The sequence below is a fragment of the Triticum urartu genome, chromosome 3, assembly GCF_003073215.2.
Source record: "Triticum urartu cultivar G1812 chromosome 3, Tu2.1, whole genome shotgun sequence".
Classification (NCBI taxonomy): domain Eukaryota; kingdom Viridiplantae; phylum Streptophyta; class Magnoliopsida; order Poales; family Poaceae; genus Triticum; species Triticum urartu.
In genome coordinates, this window is record NC_053024.1 from 624,955,531 (window position 1) to 624,964,898 (window position 9,368).

A 9,368-nucleotide genomic window follows, 5' to 3' on the forward strand; every position below is an offset into this window, starting at 1 on the left:
TCATATCTATCAGATCTCACTCTCGTAAGTGACCGTGAAGGGATTGACAACCCCTTATCGCGTTGGTTGCGAGGAGTTTTTGTTTTGTGCAGGTACGAGGGACTCGCGCGTAGCCTCCTACTGGATTGATACCTTGGTTCTCAAAAACTGAGGGAAATACTTACGCTACTTTGCTGCATCATCCTTTCCTCTTCAAGGAAATCCAACGCAGTGCTCAAGAGGTAGCAAGAAGATTTCTGGCTGTTGCCGGAGGTTCGCGCAAGTCAAGATTTGACTCCCGACAACGAGCCATTTCTGGCGCCGTTGCCGGGGAGTCTACACAAAAGTCAACATACCAAGTACCCATCACAACCCTTATCTCCCGCATTACATTATTTGCCATTTGCCTCTCGTTTTCCTCTCCCTCACTTCACCCTTGCCGTTTTATTCGCCCTCTCTCTATCCCCCTCTTTTCTATTGCCTCTTTTTGCCCGTTTCTTGTTTGCTTGTGTGTGATTGCTTGCTTGTCACGATGGCTCAAGATAATACTAAATTGTGTGACTTTACCAACCAACAATAATGATTTTATTAGCACTCCGATTGCTCCTCTACCGATGCTGAATCTTGTGAAATTAATGCTGCTTTTTGCTGAATCTTGTCATGAAATATCCATTTCGCCTTCCTAGTGAAGATGCCGCTACCCATCTAAACAAGCTTTGTTGATTTGTGTGATATGCAAAAGAAGAAAGATGTGGATAATGATATTGTTAAATTGAAGCTATTTCCTTTTTCGCTTAGAGATCGTGCTAAAGCTTGGTTTCGTCTTTGCCTAAAAATAGTATTGATCTTGGAACAAGTGCAAAGATGCTTTTATCTCTAAGTATTTTCCTCCCGCTAAGATCATCTCTCTTAGAAACGATATATGAATTTTAAGCAACTTGATCATGAACATGTTGCACAAGCTTGGGAGAGGATGAAATTAATGATACATAATTGCCCTACACATGGTTTGAATTTATGGATGATTATACAATTTTTTATGCCGGATTTATTTTGCTTCTAGAAATCTTTTAGATTCGGCCGCGGGAGGCACTTTTATGGAAATCACTCTTAGGAGAAGCTACTAAACTCCTAGATAATATTATGGTTAATTATTCTCAATGGCACTGAAAGACTCTACTAATAAAAAGGTGCATAGAAAGATTAATGTTTTGAGTGGAAAGATGGATGAACTTATGAAATTATTTGCTAGTAAGAGTGTTTTTCTGATCCTAATGATATGCCCTTGTCTACTTTGATTGAGAATAATAATTGAATCTATGGATGTGAATTTTGTTGGTAGGAACAATTTTGGTAACAACACGTATAGAGGAAATTTTAATCCTAGGCCTTATCCTAGTATCCTCTAATAATTATGGTAATTCCTACAACAACGTTATGGAAATTATAATAATGCCCTCTGATTTTGAATCTAAATATAAAGAATTTATTACTTCGCAAAAGAATTTCAAAGCTTTGATTGAAGAAAAATTGCTTAAGATTGATGAGTTGGCTAGGAACGTTGATAGAATTTCTCTTGATGTTGATTCTAAAACTTAGATCTATTCCACCTAACATGATATCAATGAGTTTCTCAAAGCCATGAGAATTTCCATTGATGAGTGCAAAGAAAGAACCGCTAGGATGCGTGCTAAGAAAGATGCCTTTATAAAGAGCGTGTTCTTCTAGTTCCTATGAAAATAAAGATGAAGATCTAAAATTGATGTGTCCCCTATTAAATCTTTGTTTTTGCAATATGAATCTTGATAATGATGGGACTGAATATGATCCACCTTTACCTAGAAGGCGTTCCAAATTCAAGTTTTTAGATCTTGATGCTAAAATTGATGAAAGTGGGATCAGAAATTAAAAACCCTAGATGTTGCTAAACCCACTATTTGGATTTCAAGGAATTTAATTATGAAAATTCTCTTTGATTGATTGTATTTCCTTGTTGCAATCCGTGCTAAATTCTCCTCATGCTTATAGTCAAAATAAAGCGTTTACTAAACATATCATTGATGCTGATGCAATCTTATGAAGAAAAACTTGAGTTGGAAGTTTCTATCCCTAGAAAACTTTATGATGAGTGGGAACCAACTATTAAAATTAAGATTAAAGATTCATGAGTTCTATGCTTTATGTGATTTGGGTGCTAGTGTTTCCACGATTCCAAAGACTTGGTGTGATTTGTTAGGTTTCCGTGATTTTGATGATTGCTCTTTAAACTTGCACCTTGCGGATTCCACTATTAAGAAACCTATGGGAAGAATTAATGATGTTCTTATTGTTGCAAATAGGAATTATGTGTCCCGTAGATTTTATTGTTCTTGACATAGATTGCAATCCTTCATGTCCTATTATTCTTGGTAGACCTTTCCTTAGAACGATTGGTGCAATTATTGATATGAAGGAAGGAAATATTAGATTCCAATTTCCGTTAAGGAAAGGCATGGAACACTTCCTAGAAAGAAAATTAAATTACCTTATGAATCTATTATGAGAGCCACTTATGATTGCCTACCAAAGATGGCAATACCTAGATCTATCCTTGCTTTTATGCCTAGCTAGGGGCGTTAAACGATAGCGCTTGTTGGGAGGCAACCCAATTTTATTTTTATTCCTTGCTTTTTGCTCCTGTTTAGTAATAAATAATTTATCTAGCCTCTGTTTTGGTTGTGTTTTTTGTGTTTAATTAGTGTTTGTGCCAAGTAGAACCGTTGGGAAGACTTGGGGAAAGTCTTGATCTTGCTGTAAAAAACAGAAACTTTAGCGCTCACGAGAACTGCTGCCATTTTTATTTGGAAAGTGCTATTTAGTTAATTATTTTTGAGATGATTAATAGATAAATTCCTCACGTCCATAAATTTATTTTAGAATTTTTGGGGTTCCAGATCTTGCTATACAGATTACTACAGACTGTTCTGTTTTTGACAGATTCTGTTTTTCGTGTGTTGTTTGCTTATTTTGATGAATCTATGGCTAGTAAAATAGTTTATAAACCATAGAGAAGTTGGAATACAGTAGGTTTAACACCAATATAAATAAATAATGAGTTCATTACAGTACCTTGAAGTGTGTTTTGTTTTCTTTCGCTAACGGAGCTCACGAGATTTTCTACTTTAAGTTTTGTGTTGTGAAGTTTTCAAGTTTTGGGTAAATATTTGATGGATTATGGAACAAGGAGTGGCAAGAGCCTAAGCTTGGGGATGCCCATGGCACCCCCAAGATAATCTAAGGACACCTAAAAGCCAAAGCTTGGGGATGCCCCGGAAGGCATCCCCTCTTTCGTCTACTTCTATCGGTAACTTTACTTGGAGCTATATTTTTATTCACCACATGATATGTGTTTTGCTTGGAGCGTCTTGTATGATTTGAGTCTTTGCTTGTTAGTTTACCACAATCATCCTTGCTGTACACACCTTTTGAGAGAGCCATACATGATTTGGTATTTGTTAGAATACTCTATGTGCTTCGCTTATATCTTTTGAGTTATATAGTTTTGCTCTAGTACTTCACTTATATCTTTTAGAGCAGGTGGTGGATTTGTTTTATAGAAACTATTGATCTCTCATGCTTCACTTAGATTATTTTGAGAGTCTTAAATAGCATGGTAATTTGCTTAAATAATCCTAATATGCTAGGTATTCAAGTAAAAATTTTTCTATGAGTGTTTTGAATACTAAGAGAAGTTTGATGCTTGATGATTGTTTTGAGATATGGAGGTAATAATATCAAAAGTGCTAGTTGAGTAGTTGTGAATTTGAGAAGTGCTTGTGTTGAAGTTTGCAAGTCCCGTAGCATGCACGTATGGTAAACGTTATAACAAATTTGAAACATGAGGTGTTCTTTGATTGTCTTCCTTATGAGTGGCGGTCGGGGACGAGCGATGGTCTTTTCCTACCAATCTATCCCCCTAGGAGCATGCGCGTAGTGCTTGGTTTTTGATGACTTGTAGATTTTTGCAATAAGTATGTGAGTTCTTTATGACTAATGTTGAGTCCATGGATTATACGCACTCTCACTCTTCCATCATTGCTAGCCTCTTCGGTACCGTGCATTGCCCTTTCTCACATTGAGAGTTGGTGCAAACTTCGCCGGTGCATCCAAACCCCGTGATATGATACACTCTTTCACACATAAACCTCCTTATATCTTCCTCAAAACAGCCACCATACCTACCTATTATGGCATTTCCATAGCCATTCCGAGATATATTGCCATGCAACTTTCCACCATTCCGTATCATGACACATTCATCATTGTCATATTGCTTAGCATGATCATGTAGTTGACATAGTATTTGTGGCAAAGCCACCGTTCATAATTCTTTCATACATGTCACTCTTGGTTCATTGCATATCCCGGTACACCGCCGGAGGCATTCATATAGAGTCATCTTTGTTCTAGTATCGAGTTGTAATCATTGAGTTGTAAATAAATAGAAGTGTGATGATCATCATTTTAGAGCATTGTCCCAAGTGAGGAATAAAAAAAGAGAAAGGCCAAATAAAAAAAAGAAAGGCCCAAAAAATGAGAGAAAAGAGAGAAGGGACAATGCTACTATCCTTTGCCACACTTGTGCTTCAAAGTACCACCATAATCTTCATGATAGAGAGTCTCTTGTTTTGTCACTTTCATATACTAGTGGGAATTTTTCATTATAGAACTTGGCTTGTATATTCCAACAATGGGCCTCCTCAAGTGCCCTAGGTCTTCGTGAGCAAGCAAGTTGGATGCACACCCACTTAGTTTCTTTTGTTGAGCTTTCATACATTTATAGCTCTAGTGCATCCGTTGCATGGCAATCCCTACTCCTTGCATTAACATCAATCGATGGGCATCTCCATAGCCCATTGATTAGCCTCGTTGATGTAAGACTTTCTCCTTTTTGTCTTCTCCACATAACCCCATCATCATATTCTATTCCACCCATAGTGCTATGTCCATGGCTCGCGCTCATATATTGCGTGAAAGTTTATAGGTTTGAGATTACTAAAGTATGAAACAATTGCTTGGCTTGTCATCGGGGTTGTGCATGATGAGAGCATTCTTGTGTGACGAAAATGGAGCATGACTAAACTATATGATTTTGTAGGGATGAACTTTCTTTGGCCATGTTATTTTGAGAAGACATAATTGCTTAGTTAGTATGCTTGAAGTATTATTATTTTTATGTCAATATGAACTTTTGTCTTGAATCTTTCGGATCTGAATATTCATACCAAATTAACAAGAATTACATTAAAATTATGCCAAGTAGCACTCCGCATCAAAAATTCTGTTTTTATCATTTACCTACTCGAGGACGAGTAGCAGGAATTAAGCTTGGGGATGCTTGATACGTCTCCAACGTATCATAATTTTTGATTGCTCCATGCTATATTATCTACTGTTTTGGACATTATTGGGCTTTATTATCCACTTTTATATTATTTTGGGACTAACCTATTAACCGGAGGCCCAGCCCAGAATTGTTGTTTTTTGCCTATTTCAGAGTTTCGCAAAAAAGGAATATCAAACGGAGTCCAAACGGAATGAAACCTTCGGGAACGTGATTTTCTCACCGAACATGATCCAGGAGACTTGGACCTACGTCAAGAATAAAGGAGGAGCCACGAGGTAGGGGGGCGCGCCACCCCCCAGGCGCGCCCTCCACCCTCGTGGGCCCCCTGCTCCACCGACGTACTCCTTCCTCCTATATATACCTACGTACCCCCAAACGATCAGATACGGAGCCAAAACCCTAATTCCACGCAACTTTCTGTATCCACGAGATCCCATCTTGGGGCCTGTTCCGGAGCTCCGCCGGAGGGGGCATCCACGGAGGGCTTCTACATCAACACCATAGCCTCTCCGATGAAGTGTGCGTAGTTTACCTCAGACCTTCGGGTCCATAGTTATTAGCTAGATGGCTTCTTCTCTCTTTTTGGATCTCAATACAAGTTCTCCCCCTCTCTTGTGGAGATCTATTCGATGTAATCTTCTTTTTGCGGTGTGTTTGTTGAGACCGATGAATTGTGGGTTTATGATCAAGTCTATCTATGAACAATATTTGAATCTTCTCTGAATTCTTTTATGTATGATTGGTTATCTTTGCAAGTCTCTTCGAATTATCAGTTTGGTTTGGCCTACTAGATTGATCTTTCTTGCAATGGGAGAAGTGCTTAGCTTTGGGTTCAATCTTGCGGTGTCCTTTCCCAGTGACAGTAGGGGCAGCAAGGCACGTATTGTATTGTTGCCATCGAGGATAACAAGATGGGGTTTTTATCATATTGCATGAATTTATCCCTCTACATCATGTCATCTTGCTTAAGGCGTTACTCTGTTTTCATGAACTTAATACTCTAGATGCATGCTGGATAGCGGTCGATGAGTGGAGTAATAGTAGTAGATGCAGGCAGGAGTCGGTCTACTTGTCTGGACGTGATGCCTATATACATGATCATACCTAGATATTCTCATAACTATGCTCAATTCTGTCAATTGCTCAACAGTAATTTGTTCACCCACCGTAAATACTTATGCTCTAGAGAAGCCACTAGTGAAACCTATGGCCCCCGGGTCTATCTTCATCATATTAATCTTCCATACACTTAGTTATTTTATTGCCTTTTATTTTACTTTGCATCTTTATCCATAAAAATACCAAAAATATCATCTTATCATATCTATCAGATCTCACTCTCGTAAGTGACCGTGTAGGGATTGACAACCCCTTATCGCGTTGGTTGCGAGGATTTATTTGTTTTGTGCAGGTACGAGGGACTCGCGCGTAGCCTCCTACTGGATTGATACCTTGGTTCTCAAAAACTGAGGGAAATACTTACGCTACTTTGCTGCATCATCCCTTCCTCTTGAAACTCAACGCAGTCTCAAGGGTGCAAACCTTCGGGAACGTGATTTGGAACGAACGTGATCCAGAGGACTTGGACCCTACGTCAAGAAAGCACCAGGAAGGCACGAGGTAGGGGGGCGCGCCTACCCCCAGCGCGCCCTCCACCCTCGTGGGGCCCACGTTGCTCCACCGACGTACTTCTTCCTCCTATATATACCTACGTACCCCCAAACTACCAGATACGGAGCCAAAAACCTAATTCCACCGCCGCAACCTTCTGTACCCGTGAGATCCCATCTTGGGGCCTTTTCCGGAGCTCCGCCGGAGGGGGCATCGATCACGGAGGGCTTCTACATCAACACCATAGCCTCTCCGATGATGTGTGAGTAGTTTACCTCAGACCTTCGGGTCCATAGTTATTAGCTAGATGGCTTCTTCTCTCTTTTTGGATCTCAATACAAAGTTCTCCTCTCTTGTGGAGATCTATTCGATGTAATCTTTCTTTTGCGGTGTGTTTGTTGAGACCGATGAATTGTGGGTTTATGATCAAGTTATCTATGAACAATATTTGAATCTTCTCTGAATTCTTTTATGTATGATTGGTTATCTTTGCAAGTCTCTTCGAATTATCAGTTTGGTTTGGCCTACTAGATTGATCTTTCTTGCAATGGGAGAAGTGCTTAGCTTTGGGTTCAATCTTGCGGTGTCCTTCTCCCAGTGACAGTAGGGGCAGCAAGGCACGTATTGTATTGTTGCCATCGAGGATAACAAGATGGGGTTTTTATCATATTGCATGAGTTTATCCCTCTACATCATGTCATCTTGCTTAAGGCGTTACTCTGTTTTTGAACTTAATACTCTAGATGCATGCTGGATAGCGGTCAATGAGTGGAGTAATAGTAGTAGATGCAGGCAGGAGTCGGTCTACTTGTCTCGGACGTGATGCCTATATACATGATCATACCTAGATATTCTCATAACTATGCTCAATTCTGTCAATTGCTCAACAGTAATTTGTTCACCCACCGTAATACTTATGCTCTCGAGAGAAGCCACTAGTGAAACCTATGGCCCCCGGGTCTTCCATCATATTAATCTTCCTCAACAAGCTATTTCTGCCTTTTATTTGCTTTATTTACTTTGCATTTTATCATAAAAATACCAAAAATATTATCTTATCATATCTATTCAGATCTCACTTTCGAAGTGACACAGCGAGGGATGACAACATATGCCCTTATTGCGTTGTTCCGAGGAATTTTTTGTTTGTAGGTGCCGGGACTCGTGCTGACTCACTACTGGAGTTTTGAATCCTTTGGTTTCAAAACTAAGGAAACTATACAGCGTGCTGTTTCCTACAATCACCTATATTTTCTGCAAATTGAAGAAGAGAGTCTCCCACAATCTGGGGGGAGGCTTCTCCAATTACTTAATGCTTTGCCTGATCATCCTCTTAAGAAAAATGAAATACTTGATATCTTTTATAATGGACTAACTGATGCTTCCAGAGACCACCTGGATAGTTGTGCTGGTTGTGTTTTCAGGGAAAGAACACCAGATGAAGCTGAAATTCTATTGAATAATATGTTGACTAATGAAAATAATTGGACACTTCCTGATCCAATTCCTGAACCAACTCCTAAGCCAACTCCGAAGAAAAGGGGTATTCTATTTCTCAGTCCTGAAGATATGCAAGAGGCAAAGAAATCTATGAAGAAAAGGGTATTAAAGCTGAAGATGTTAAGAATTTACCTCCTATTGAAGAAATACATGGTCTTAATTTACCCGCCTGTTGAAGAACACATGGTCTTGATAACCCGACACAGGTAGTAAAGGTAAATTCTCTCTATAGATATGATAAAGCTGAAATCCCATTTACTAAGTTTGCTAGCCCATGCTTGGATGAGTTTGATGACTTTATGGTTAAACAAGAAAACTTCAATGCTTATTTTGGTAGAGAATTAAAACACAACGGATATGCTTGAACACTTGGGTGATTATATGGCTAATGTTAAAGGTGAACTTAAACTTATTAGTAAACATGCTTCTATGGTTACCACTCAAGTAGAACAAGTACTTAAAGCTCAGAATGATTTGCTCAATGAATTAAATAGTAAGAAAAATGATAATGTTGTTAGAGTTATGACTAGAGGTGGTAAAATGACTCAGGAACCTTTATGTATCCTGAGGCCATCCTAAGAGAATTGAGCAAGATTCTCAGAGAAATAATTGATGCACCTAGTCCTTCTAAAAGGAAGAGAAAGAAAAATGATAGGACTTTGCATGCTTCTAGTGAACCTGTTTATTGACACACCTGAGAATCCCAATGATATTTCTATTTCTGATGCTGAAACACAATCTGGTAATGAACATGAACCTAGTGATAATGTTAATGATGATGTTCATGTTGATGCTCAACCTAGCAATGACAATGATGTAGAGATTGAACCTGCTGTTGATCTTGATAACCCACAATCAAAGAATCAACGTTATGATAAGAGAGACTTTGTTG